The sequence below is a fragment of the Gorilla gorilla genome, chromosome 3 (genome assembly GCF_029281585.2).
Source record: "Gorilla gorilla gorilla isolate KB3781 chromosome 3, NHGRI_mGorGor1-v2.1_pri, whole genome shotgun sequence".
Taxonomy (NCBI): domain Eukaryota; kingdom Metazoa; phylum Chordata; class Mammalia; order Primates; family Hominidae; genus Gorilla; species Gorilla gorilla.
This window is the reverse complement of record NC_073227.2, coordinates 46,892,936-46,906,016: the sequence shown is the minus strand read 5'-3', so window position 1 is coordinate 46,906,016 and position 13,081 is coordinate 46,892,936. Positions and strand designations below refer to the sequence as shown.

Here is a 13,081-nt window from a genome sequence, read left to right as displayed (position 1 = left end):
CATAAGCCAAGAGAACAGAATAGAGAACTCTGAAATAAAGCCACACACCTAAACCATCTGATCTTTGACAAAGCCAACAATGACAAACAATGGGGAACGGACTCCCTATTCAATAAATTGTGCTGGGATAACTGGCCAGCCATATGCAGAAGATTGAAACTGTTCCCCTTCCTTATACCATATACAAAAATAAACTCAAGATGGACTAAAGACTTAAATGTAAAACCCCAAACTATAAAAACTCTAGAAGAAAACCTAGGAACCTAGGAAACACTATCCTGAATATCGGCCCTGGCAAAGATTTCATGACAAAGACTCCAAAAGCAACTGCAGCAAAAACAAAAATTGACAAGTGGGAGCTAATTAAACAAAAGAGCTTCTACACAGCAAAAGAAACTATCAACAGAATAAATAGACAACCTACATAATGGCAGAAAATGTTTGCAACTATGCATGTGACAAAGGTCTAATATCCAGAATCTGTAAGGAACTTAAATCAACAAGCAAAAAGCAAAACAAAAACCATTAAAAAATGGGCAAATGACATAAATAGGTACTTCTCAAAAGAAAACATATAGGTGGCCAACAAGCATATGAAAAAAGGCACACCACCACTAATCATTAGAGAAATGCAAATAAAAACCATAATGAGATACCATCTCACACATAGATTTTCCGAATAACTCAGAGTTGTCATTTACCACGCTTTCACCCTCTCAAGAATATATAGTATCAACAGCTATCATTTATTGAGTGCTTACTGTATCCATGCTCTTTAAATCTATTATCTCCTGCGAGTTGAATGTTATCAGCTCCATTTTACAGACGAGGAAACTGAAGCTCAGAAGTCACACTTTTAGTAAATTGTACGTTTGAAATTTGAACCCGTGTCTGACTTTGAGACTGAACCACATCAGAGCCCTATCAGCAATGCCATCTGCCTCTTTTCTTACATTCAGTCAGTGGCCAAATCCTAGAGGCTCTTTACTGAGAATCTATCTACATTCTTTTACTCCTATTCTCATGGCAAGGTCCTCATTATGGTTCATGATGACTATTTCAGTATTGGGTTCCCCTGTTCACTGCAGCTCTTCCCCTTACTTCCCATCCTTCACCTCACGGCTCTAATTACATGGCTCTCCTGCTCACACATCCTCAGGAGCTTCCCCTTTCTCTCCCTCCTGAGATGAGGCCACATGCTTCAGCTAGTATCCAGGGACCTCTGTGCTCTGATCCCACCAGGCTTACCTCCCACGATTTCCTATAAAACCTTAAATGAGACAGTGTAAATATCTGTGCAATGCCTGGCACATCCACAAGAGACCCTCGGGGGCTGTTGGTTCCATATGTTGTTCTTTTGCACATTGAAGACCCAGTTAAAATAACCGCCTCCTCCATTCTTTGTTCCTCCAGGTTGAACATTTTCCTTCTGAACCCTTCTGAGGGCATTCTGTGTTTATCTTACTTTAGACGGTTAAAGTCCTCTTTGATTAGAGTTGCTTCAGTTTTTCCTATGATTTGTAAATTCTATAAAGACAAAGACCTTCCTTGTTTTGTATTCATATTCTACATAGTACTTGGCATGGCTTCCTGTGCATAGTAGGAAGCTCAACAAATATGCCTGTTGAGTTAGATTAATATTTGTGTACAGACACTCAGGAGCTCTCTTACAGCAGATGGTTCCAAATGACTTGACATTTCCGTATTGCCTTTCTTTTTTCCTTCACCTCCCAGTTAATTGAGTTAGAATGTATTTGTGTAAGCAAAAATATCTGCCAGACCTTGAATTCAGTGATAATATTCCTGTAAACAAGTCTACATGTAAGAAAGGCAACGAATGCAGACTTCCCTCGAGCTGGTATACAAACTTTAGGATATTCAAGGTTGGCGGTGGGCTGTCAAGGAGCCAGGTTCAAGCCTAGCTGAAATAGTAAAGAATGACAGAAACCCACTGTATAGAGAAGGGGTAGTATCGTGGGTGGTTTATGGGAGGTGAGCAGAATTGATGGGGGCTGCTAAAAAGGCTGTTGTCATTTGGAAGTTTACAAAATCTTTGTGAAAACCTCTCTCTGAATCAGGACTAGCCTAGGACACGGTGTTGGCAAACTAGTCTGCTGGCCAACTCTTGTCCTCTGCCTGTTTTCGTAAACGCAGTTTTATTGGACCAGAGATACACCCTTTGTTTACATACGGGACCGTCATGGTTTCTCTGGCACTACAATAGCGGAGCTGAGTCATTGCAACACAGGCCAGATGGGCTACAAAGTCACAAAGCCTAAAATATTTACTATCTGGCCTGTTTCCGAAAATGTCTGCTTACCCATGGCCTAGGACTTTGCTTGATTGCCATGGCCTAAAGATTTCCCTGTCTTAATTTATTATCCTCACATGAGTCGTATGGACACAACAATGAGGAGAATGGGTTCATGAATAAATGATACCTTGCCATCACTTTTATTCTCATTTTTTTAAATCAGTAGATGGTAGACATTGTCTGATCTTTATATTTCTTTGTAAGGTAATTTGAAAATCCTTATTATTAATCTGGATTATTAGGAAGTCCCAAAATATTTCAGTTTTCTATAAGCAGGAACATCAGAGTAAATCTGGCTGTGATAAACACTTATGGGTAAATAAAAACCATTATGGATGCCTGAATGTACAAGCCTTGCCCTCATGTGTTGTTATCTTGTTCATGAAGTATCCTAAAATAGTTCAGCATATACTATGTGACACGTGCATGTGACTTAGTTTTAATTTGTGCCCTAAGGGTGGCTGGATGACATTTGAAGTGCCTTATTCAGGAATATACTATCCAGGGGTCTTTAGTAAGCACTTAAAAATCCGTAATGAGGTGTCCACCTTTTTTTAGAGGGTTCATCTACCGTCTTCTCTGATTGGCACTCCAGGGTATGCTAATTAGCATAAGGAATATGAGAAATAATTTTTCACTGGTGACATGAAACATGCCTCAGATATGTGGATCGACAAGAAATAACGTACAGGTGCCTTCTCCGCTTCTATACCCAAGACATGAGATTGCACTGAATCCAGCAGCTGACTTACCCTTTGGAGTAGGGTTCTTCTAGGTTCTCTAGCTGAATGCAGGACTCCAAAGCCTGAAGGTGACTAGAAGCTTAGCTGAGTCCTGCCTCTAGAACACAGGCCTAAAAGGACAGTGAGCTAGGACTTCCTTGAGCTTATAAGAACAGACTGGTTAACTAAGCCTGTTTGCTAATACATGTGTGGGTTTATGGCAGAATTCCATCAGTGAACTTGGATTCATGGTAATTTAGCTCTTGGCAGGGAAGTTGCAGAGGAGGAAACCTAGAGCCCTTACCTATCTCTGATGGTCAAATTACCCTAGGTCAGTTTATCCCAAATGTAGAAAAAGTGCTGCAGTAAAACTCCTCTCTGTGGCTGCTCTGCATTCAACCAACACAAACCATCCCTTCAGAAATACCCCAGAAACTCAGCTGTAAGATGTCAAACAGGCATTGTTAAAACATATTTATGGACTATTGTCGAAAAATATTTATGGATTATTATTTAAAATATTTATAGATTATTGTTTAAAATATTTATGGATAATTTATAAATTTTAGTAATACTAGATCTTTACATCTGTTAAATTTAAAAATGGTCATCGGTCAGGCATAGTGGCTCACATCCCAGCACTTTGGGAGGCCAAGGCAGACAGATCACTTGAGGCCAGGAGTTCCAGACCAGCCTGCCCAGCAGAGTGAAATCCCGTCTCTACTAAAAATACAAAAAAATTAGCTGGGCATGGTGGCATGTGCCTGTAATCCCAGCTACTCTGGAGGCTGAGGCATGAGAATTGCTTGAACCTGGAAGGCAGAGGCTACAGTGAGCCAAGATCATGCCACTGCACTCCAGCCTGGGTGACAGAGTGAGACCCTGCCGCAAAAAAAAAAAAAAAAAAAAAAAGAAAGCCATGCAAGATCAGCCCTAATTCAATTTCTAATTGTGTGTATCTCTAATCCATATTTATCTCTACTTGTTACAGGTCTAATTTTCCCCAAATCAAAATGAAAAAAAAATTATTTTTTGTTTGGTTGTTCTGGTAGAACTTTATCGACTGTGGATGCTATCATGATGGGGGAAATGTAATCATTTTTCAGACTGTACCCTTTTGTATGAAACCACTAGAAACTGTGTGTTTGAAATACAGAACTGTTTCTGAGCAGGGGCTGCTGGAGTCCACCAGGATTACAGTCATGACAAGCACTGTGTTTCCTGGGACGGTTTCCATCTCCGTCTGGGTGTTCCATAAGCCAGACTTAGAAACCTTTCCTGATTTATGGTTAGGAACACTGATCACTGTAGCCATGTCTCATGGACTGGAGGCTAGGGAGACTCAACCCACAGCAACAAGGAGGCTGCTTCAGGAAACTCTAAGGAGAGGAAGGGTGGCATATAAAGAAGCCTTTGTGGGCTGGGAATAAGTTAGTTTTTCATGAGTAAATTCATTCATCACCTAAAATGCTCCCAGAACTATGCAAGGTATTGAAGCAGCAACATCACAGCTCCAAAAATAAGTATAAAACAGAAGACATGGTCGCTATCCTTCAGAAATGAATCATCTGTTTGAGGAGCTAACACAAAACAGTTAAAAAGTGATGCAAAACAGCACAGCAAATCAAGGACAGATGTGCCTGAACTAGACTGACCCTGTGCAAGGGAGAACCTTGAAAGTGTCTTTGATGTGGTGATTCAGGCCTGGTGGGATGAGAGCATGTGCAAATGTCCAAGCATCAGGGATGGACTGTAGTGATTCAGGACAGGTGTCTGAGAGGCCAGGACATGAGGCTGCATGCAGGAATAATGAGAGGTGGGAGCGATGGTATTCTGAGGTGGAAAGAGTTGTGCCTTGCAGGCATCAAGGGATGTGGCCTCTGGTCCCAGTATCCCTTTGTGGGCACACAACTTGATCATCCTCACTGCGCTTACACCTGCTCCTCTGTAAAGCTAGGATGGACAGACTGATCTGGATGCTTTTTTTTTCCAAACTCCACCTGCAGGACTGGGGCAAGTCTGTGATGATAGGGAAAAATGAGGACAAGATCGCAAGTTTTTCATAAATCTAAATTTATTAAATGTAAAGGACTGCCTTCATCTTTCAAGTTTAGCCTTTGTGCTTTTTCTTGGTATTAAAATGTCTTTCATTTTATGAAATAGTAGTGACAGTGGATGGATTTTTTTTAAAAAAATGGCCTGACTTGGCAGCATAAAAATTTGGTTAGCATGATATCCTGTGTGAGGTCATCTCCCCCAGTTAAAAAAAAAAAAAAAAAGTGCCAGTCAGCGAAGGACCAGGAATAAAAACTCTGGATGAGAGGCTCTTAATCAGGTTGTAGCAGTTTGTATGAGTTTGTATAAAGCTTGACAAGTCTATGTACCCAGGCTCCAGCCTATTCTCTGTGAGGCTGCCAGGCATTTTTGGACCTATTTGCTCCCCTGTTCAAAAACCGTTAGGTGTAAATATCTTCACACTTCCCATCATAATCCAGCTCCAATCTCTCTCCACCTCTTGCAACTCTCAGCATCCTCCACTCCTGCCTCACCAGTCTTTTCTCCATTCCCCGTAACTCTTCACATCTCCCTGCCTTTGCTTACGCTGGTTCCTCTGCCCCGGTGCTGCCCTTCCTCCAGCTGCCTGGCAAACTCCTATTCCTCTAGACACCCAATGTCTAATGTTACCTTTCGTTCTGAATTTTTCCTTAATCTGCCCCACTGCTTCCAATGAAATAACTGCTACCTCTTCTATGTTTTTGGCACTTTGCACAGATTTCTATTCCATGTATTTATGGAGTAGTTACTTCTGCCATTCTGTCCTCCAAGACTGTGACCAACAGCACCTAGGTTGGTTTCTGTCCCTCAGATATTTACTGAATTGAAATACATTGTGTTTGATATTAATAAAAGAGAAACCATGTTTGATGTAAGCCTGGTCAAATAAACAAAGACAAGTTTACTTTTACGGTCTGAATCGCTCAGATTCAAGAAAGCCCCCTCCGACCCTCAAATTCCTTCTGCACTGTCTCACTTGTGCCTCAAATCCATCCCTAACGTCTCATTCCTTCACTTAAAGGTTACAATGTAAGAAGTTTATCAGATTCTTTCCCAAGCTCAGGCTTGATGGAAGAAAGGAGGGCGGGGACGCAGGCCTATGGGTGGGGTAGGGAAGGAGCCACTAGGCTGCAGAGAGGGCAAAAAGAGGCTCTGAGGATAGAGCCTGTCTCATTCTCAGTTGTCACAGGTTGGCTGAGGTCACAGGGAGTTCAGAGGACACTGATTTAAGAAGCCACCTGCCTGTGTCCTTCAAGATGTTTAGGATGGGAAATGATGGGATCAGTAGGGCATAGGTAATGCTCTCACAGCCCATAGCGAGATGTCTTCCTACTTAAGAAAAGGCAGTGACGTTCAGGCGCCTGGTCTGAGGTGCCTGGAAATACTCACCGGATGGCAGAGGCGAGGGCTAGCCGACTGGGTGGAGGGGGCCTGGGGATCTGGGGTAGGGAGTGGGACCCATCCCGGGGGCCGCGAATGGAAGCGCTGCCTGCTTAGAGTGTTGGCTGGACTGGAAGAGCAGGCAGGGCGTGGGTCGGCTGCTGGGGGAGGGGTAAGGCGAGGGGAGCGGGGAGGTCAAGGCCTGAGCTCCCTGTGCCAAGGCCGAGGGCAGGCGCACCCTGGGACGAGGCCTCTGTCTTACAGGGAACTGCTCCCTTCGTGCCCGGGCTGGGGGACCCTGCAGCCCACCTCTGACTTGGCCCCGAGCCACTGGGGGCACTTTTCCAGACTTGCTTGGTGCCAGGACTGGATACTTTGGGAGATCCAGGCAGGCTCCGCGGAGGTTCACGCCGGCCGAGGGGGCAGACCCTGAGTGTGGGCGTGTGGGTGTGTGCATGAGCGTGGACCCGGAGCGACACACACTCACACACACACACTCACACGCCCGCACCCACGCAGGGCCCTCGGCCGCGCCGCCCCAGACCCTCACCCCAGAGCCGGGTCCTCCCTGACCACTGCTTCTCACTAACGCAGAGGGCAGGATTCGTGGGTCCCGGACGAGGCGCCAAGGTATGGTGTTCCCACCACCCCCGGGCAGCCGCCCCCGCGCTCGCCCGCCCCCCGGGGAAGGGGATGGGGACCGGGTGCCCGGGGCTCTTACCGCTCAGGCGGCCGAGTACGCGCGGGAGTGCCCAGCGGGTCCCGCCCCGCCACGTCTGCAGGGCCGGCGGGGACGCGGCCGGAGGGCGGGCGGCTGGAGAGGGGGCCCCGCCCCGCCTGCGCCCCGCCCCACGAGGAGCGCCGCGGGGACGCCCGGCCACCCTCACGCTGCGATGGCCGGGCCCGCGCTGGGCGAGTCTCCTGGAAACTTGGCTTGTCCCACCCCTGTGCCAGCGCGGAGAGCCAGAGCGCGCCCCCTCTCCAGCCCAGGACGGGTGGGTCTCGGGGTTCGCCAGATCCCTTTCCTTTCCTTAAAAGGGCTTGGAAAACCCCCGCCGTGTCACTGGGAAGAGGTCGCTCAAGTTCAGCCAAAGTTTGATCTCCTGATTCTGCGTTAAGCAGCACTCCCTTGCCCTGTCGGTGGGAGTGTGATAGATTTAAAACAAACAAACAAACCCCAAACAAACAACGAAAACCCACTTTCCAGAAGGCCAGTTTGGAGCTGTGGGTTAAAACTCCGATGTATTAGCTTTGGCCTAGGAATTCCACATTTGTGAATTTGTCCTAAGTAGGCAGTCAAATGGGCAAATATGTATGTACAAGGATGTTTGTTGTAGTTGTTTCTGCGGGGGGAAGCCGGAGACAATCTCAATGTCCCCCAGTAAGATTGGCGAAGTAAGCTACAGTAACTTCAGACATCGAATATGTTGTAGCCCTTAAAAATGAGGATTCGTTGACATGGAAGGAAGGCCACATATTAAGGCCTTCCTCAAATATGGCTTAATATGAACTCAGATGCGGAGGAAGCGCAGTGTTTATAGTATTAACTAGTTTTGTAAACAATTTTGTATTTTCTATAAAAGTCGGAGGAAATACAATTTAAAAATAGTGATTCTTTCTGAGCGATGTGTTTAAGGCAGATCTTCTCCTCTTTCTCTCACTCCATCCCTTCTTCTTTTTAAAGAATTATAAATTCAAAGTTAAAGAAAAAATAGCCTCAGTCTCTCCCTTTCAATATCACTACCATTTTTTATAGTGTGTGGATCCTACCATAGTTTTTCTAAGCTTGTATAAATACATGTATGCATAAACAGCTTTTTGTTTGCTTTTTTATAAAAATGGCGAGATGTTGACATATTTTGTAAATTTCCCCCTATTTATTATATATTATAATCATCTTTCTTGGTCAATACATGTCAACCAAAACCACTCTTCTAAGACTTGTCTTATATATTGCAATATGTTTGTAATTATACTTCATTCCATCATTCTCCTATTGACAATTAGTTTGCTCCTTACATTCCAGTTTCTTCCATATATATATTAATTAATTTATTAATTCATTTTTTGAGATAGAGTCTTGCTCTGTCGTCCAGGCTGGAAAGCAGTGGCGTGATCTCAGCTCACTGCAGCCTCTGCTTCCTGGGTTCAAGCAATTCTCCTGCCTCAGCCTCTTGAGTAGCTGGGATTACAGGTGCGTGCCACCACACCCGGCTAATTTTTGTATTTTTTACTAGAGACGGGGTTTCACCATGTTGGCCAGGCTGGTCTCGAACTCCTGACCTCAGGTGATCCACCCACCTCGGCCTCCCAAAGTGCTGGGATTACAGGCATGAGCCACCGTGCCTGGCTATATTTTTTATTTAATATTTTTATTAAATATTTTTATATTAATTTTTTAAGCTACTGAATATTTATTTTATTTTATTTTTTAGGAGGACAGAGTCTTGATCTGTGGCCTAGGCTGCAGTGCAGTGGCACCATCTCCATCTCCTGGGTTCAAGCGATTCTTCTGCCTCCCGAGTAGCTGGGATTACAGGCACCCGCCACCATGCCTGGCGAATTTTTGTGTTTTCAGTAGAGACAGGGTTTTGCCATGTTGGCAAGGCTGGTCTCGAACTTCTGACCTCAAGTGATCTGCCCACCTCGGCCTCCCAAAGTGTTGGGATTACAGGCGTGAGCCACCACACCCAGCCTGTCATTTTTAAATTCATAGAAAAACCAGAAAGTTATCTTAATGTGAGAGTGGGTGGAAACTGCTTTAAATTGAGATCAATAGCCTTTTTGAATTGAGCGAGACTTTGAACCTTAACTAACACGTGGCTTCTGTAACTCAGCTTTTCCACCTCTAAAATAAAGAGCATTGCTCGGCACAGTCCCTTCCAGTTCTGGCTTTGTGAGTGTTATCAAATTATGTTCCAGTTGCAACAGGTGTGTTTTGGTGTAGCATATACACAGACGTCTGTGCCTGGGACTTCTGCTCCTGCCCAGAGACAGCAAGCACCTTTGCTAACCCGCCTTCCCTTCCCTGCTGAGCCGTAACAGCCCAATCAGATATTCTCTTTTTAAAGGGCTGAGTTCCTCTTCTCCTTTGACCCAAACCACACCTATCCAATAAAGAAAATAAAGCAAACTATCCTGGCAACAAGTTTGTTTTTTGTTTTGCCAACTGCAAGTTTGTCCCTTTTACTCATGTAGCTGCTTCCAGGACTACCAGATTTTATTTCAGATATTTTATTTATTTGCAATGTAAAACATTTTAAGTTCATTTAAAAATTTTCTGGAGTATTTAAAATATATAGAAAAGTAAAGAATAATATGACAAATACTTATTTGTGTAAAAAATATAGGAAATACTATGATGATATCTAGATTTAACAAAATTTTTTGCAGTATTTATTTTAGAATTTTCTTTGCAAAGAAAAAAATGTTACGGATATGTTTGAAACCCTGTCCCTTCCATTGTCCACCATCTCTGCAGGTAGCCATTTTCTTGAGGTGGTTGTATATCCCTCCCACCCATATTTCTTTCTTTCTTTTTTAGGAATGAGGTCTTACTCTGTCACCTAGGCTGGAGTGCAGTGGTGTGATGACGGCTCAGTGCGGCCTCAGACTCCTGGGCTCCAGCAATCATCCTGCCTCAGCCTCACAAGGAGCTAGGATCACAGGGTGCCACTGCACCCAGCAAATTTTTAAATTTTTTGTAGAGTCGTGGTCTTGCTGTGTTGCCCAGGCTGGTCTCAAACTCCTGGCTTTAAGCAATCTCCCGCCTCAGCCTCCTAAAGTACTGGGATTACAGGTGTGAGCCACCATGCACAGCCCCCCTCACTCATATTTCTAAATGTTTGCTGCATATGTCCTCACCCACAAATGCACATATAATTGTTTTTCAATGTTTTAGAATATTAAGGACATCCTGTACACTTGTTAACTTGCATTATATTTTTGAGAATCATTCATATTCACACATGTAGCTCTAGCACATTCATTTCAAAGTCTTCATAGGAGGGTATGAATATGCCACAATTTATTTCCCGATTGATCTACTTTATTGTGTTTCATATTTCACTCAATTACATATAATGCTACAATTGCCACCTTTGAATATATATTTTTAGTATCTAGGCAAGAAATGGAATAGCTGGTTCCCCTTTACTAGACATTGCTGAGTCGCCCTTCATTATGGGTCAACCATTTATTCAACGTAACCTTTCTGAAAGCATGCACTGTGTACCAAATACGGCTGTAGGTGCTTGGAGTACAAAAGAAGCAAAGCAAACTCCTGGTATTCAAGAACTTACACTCCACAGAAAGGGAGATAGACCCTAACTAGGGGATCTATATGAGGTGGTGGAGTAAAGCAGGCTATAGAATCTACAGGGTTTAGGGAATGATGGGTAGGACCAACTGTGGTCAAGGAAGTCCTTACTGATAAAGTGGCATTGCAATGTAGACTTTAAGGAAGTAAGGAAATGAACAGTGGCCATATCTGTAGACAGTCTCAGGCAGTTTGGGAGCATGGATGATGCATTCACAGAAAGGTAAGGTGGCCGGTGTGGCTGGAGCAGAGGGAGGATGGGGAAGAGTAGAAGAAAATGAGGCCATAGAGGTAGTGGAGGCTGAGAGATGGGCAGAGGGATTTTGGTTTATACTTTGAGTGAGACTGGCATCTTTATGGCTTTTGAGTATGATTCTAGTATCTGACTCTAGTCATATTGGAATTGGGTGAAGGTGGGAGGGGAGAGAAGGATGGAGGCTGGGATACCAGTTAGGAGGCCATTGCAGTTATCCAGGTGAGAGATGATGATGCTTTTGACCACCATGGGAGTAGTGGGGGACATGAGAGGTGTTTGCTTATGGACATATTTCAAAGAAAAATCCAACAAAATTTGCCTATGGATTGAATGTAGAGTTTGAGCAAAAGAGAAATTAATCATTAATCACTCCAAGGATTTTAGTCTGCACTACTGGAAGAGTAGAAATATCATTTATTGATATGAGGAAGGATGCAAGAGGGAGCAGGTTTGGAGTTAGAGGTAGTAAAGATTCAGGCGTTTGGCTTGCAACAATAATGGTTTAGCAAGCATTTAGCAGGCTATTGAATGTGAGAGTCTGAAGTTCAGGGAAGTCTGGGACTTCATCCTGGTTTGAAGGACCAGGATGAGAATGCATGGAGTTAGACATGTGGTCCAAGACTAAGTCTTGGGTATTCCATGCCAGAGATATAAAGAGGATCCAGAAGGAGACTGGGAAGGAATGCCAATGAGTTAGCAGGAAATTCAGGGAAGGGAGAGTGGGGAGTGGCATATGGGGTCTAAGAAGTCAGGCAAGAAAACATTTCAGGATCTTTCAACTGTGTTAAACGCTGCTAATAGTTCAAAGAAGCTAAAAATTGAGATTTGACTATGGATTTGGCAATGTGGTGATCATTGGTGACCTTGAAAAGAGCTATTTCTTCTGACCGGTGGGGAAGGAAACCTGACTGAAGTACATTTAAGAGAATGAGAGGAGAACAATTAGAGATAGTCAATAAAAGCTCTTGCAAGGAGTTCTGGTATATAGAGGAGCAAGGAGGGGAAGGTTGTGGATTCAAAGGGAGTTTTTTTTTTTTTTTTTTTTTAGATGGGAGAAATTATTGCTTTAAAAGGTGATTGGGGGCCGGGTGTATTGGCTCATGCCTGTAATCCTAGCACTTTGGGAGGCCAAGATGGGCGGATCATGAGGTCAGGAGATTGAGACCATCCTGGTTAACAAGGTGAAACCCTGTCTCTACTAAAAATACAAAAAATTAACTGGGTGTGGTGGCACGTGCCTGTAGTCCCAGCTACTCGGGAGGCTGAGGCAGGAGAATTGCTTGAACCTGGGAGGCGGAGGTTGCAGTGAGCTGAGATTGCACCACTGCACTCCAGCCTGGGTGACAGAGCAAAACTCCATCTCAAAAAAAAAAAAAAATGGTGATTGGGGCCAGGTGTGGTGGCACACACCTGTAATCCCAGCACTTTGGGAGGCTGAGGCGGGCAGATCACTTGAGGCCAGGAATTCAAAACCAGCCTGGCCAACATGGCAAAACCCCGTCTGTACTAAAAATACAAAAATTAGCAGAGAGTGATGGCACACACCTGTAATCCAGGCTACTCAGAAGGCTGAGGCAAGAAAATCTCTTGAACCTGGGAGGTGAAGGTTGCAGTGAGCCAAAGATCGTGCCACTGCACTCCAGCCAGGGTGATGGGAGTGAAACCTTATCTAAAAGAAAAAAAAAAATGTGATTGGAATAATACATCAGAGCAGAAAAATGTTGATACAGTAGAGAGAAGATCATTGCAAGAGTGACTTCCTTGAGTAGATGAGCAGGAAGGGGACCCAGTGCTCAGTGGGAAGGGGCTGGCTCTTGGCACAGAGAGTTCATTCCAAAGGACAGCAAGAGTTCAGGTAGAACTCGTGCAGGGGAGGCTTATAGAATTTCAGGGGAAGATGTGGAAATGCTCCTCTGGTAGCATCTATTTTCATTGTGAAAATGAAGCATCATCACGTGAGAATGTTGATTTTCAACAAGAATGTTTTAGCAACTATTTAGTAGGCTGTTGAATGTGAGAGTCTGGAGTTCAGGGAA

At 44.2% G+C, this 13,081-nt stretch overlaps 2 protein-coding genes and 1 non-coding gene across 3 annotated transcripts in view; 1 reads left to right on the top strand and 2 right to left on the bottom strand.

Moving 5' to 3' along the window:
- FAM114A1 (family with sequence similarity 114 member A1) overlaps positions 1-7,312 on the bottom strand; it is a 78,134-nt gene extending 70,822 nt beyond the window's left edge. The window contains exon 1 of the mRNA XM_019025883.4: positions 7,193-7,312. The gene's annotated coding sequence lies outside the window, so the exon portion shown is untranslated. The remainder of the gene's footprint in view (positions 1-7,192) is intronic.
- Positions 4,860-13,081, top strand: part of TLR6 (toll like receptor 6) — a 43,518-nt gene continuing 35,296 nt past the window's right edge. The window contains exon 1 of the mRNA XM_055384023.2: positions 4,860-7,101. The gene's annotated coding sequence lies outside the window, so the exon portion shown is untranslated. The remainder of the gene's footprint in view (positions 7,102-13,081) is intronic.
- On the bottom strand, positions 6,896-7,005 carry MIR574 (microRNA mir-574). Its single transcript, NR_106375.1, has one exon. It is a non-coding gene; the product is annotated as a microRNA mir-574 (primary transcript).